The following is a 735-nucleotide window of genomic DNA, read 5'->3' as shown; positions in this document are numbered from 1 at the left end:
CCACATGGAAAGAAAGGACACAGTGACAAGATCTATTGAATCAGATTCCGTGCAAAACAGAAGCCGATGGAATGAAAAGAGCCATGAGAGCGGGAATGTAACATTATCTGTGAGGAAGTTGTTTTCCAGAATCGAGGAGCGTGCACAGTGCTGTTCCCAGAGGTAAATATCTGGATAAGTAGAGTGAATCAGCATCGGCTGTTATTGTACTGCATCTATTGTACAATATTTGCAAAAGCACGGGCCTTTTGTAGAAAGGGGACAACTTCAAAATCCTCAATGATGCAAAACACACATATGAGGTGAACAACAAACCAACCGCAGAAACTCGTGATACGTAATGGGGTAAATTCCCCGGCTCAACTTTCGCTCAAATACGCTCTCTGTCAAATTCCTGAGCCTCAGATTCGAACAGTGAATGGTCTATATTAATAAAAACTGGTCGGATCTCACAACTTCAGTATTTAATACGCCCCTATAAGTACGTCTGACAACAGTTATTGATCCCTCACTGTGTTACTTCAGCACGCGTAGAGAAGAAATAAATATAAGAACAACAGTCGCATATGTGGCTGGGATTTGACCCGATGCTGCTGCAGCCAATCGATTCAGTTGTAATTAAAATTGTTTCCACCTTTCCCGTGTCAGTAATAAGATTGCATAGCTTAGTGGTGAGTTTTCATGCGTTGAATTGGACCCCAACATTCTTTCTCAGGTTGAACTTTACTGGGATAT

Source organism: Hemiscyllium ocellatum, unplaced genomic scaffold (assembly GCF_020745735.1).
Source record: "Hemiscyllium ocellatum isolate sHemOce1 unplaced genomic scaffold, sHemOce1.pat.X.cur. scaffold_360_pat_ctg1, whole genome shotgun sequence".
Lineage (NCBI taxonomy): Eukaryota > Metazoa > Chordata > Chondrichthyes > Orectolobiformes > Hemiscylliidae > Hemiscyllium > Hemiscyllium ocellatum.
The sequence above is the reverse complement of the archived record's forward strand: the minus strand, read 5'-3'. Positions refer to the sequence as shown.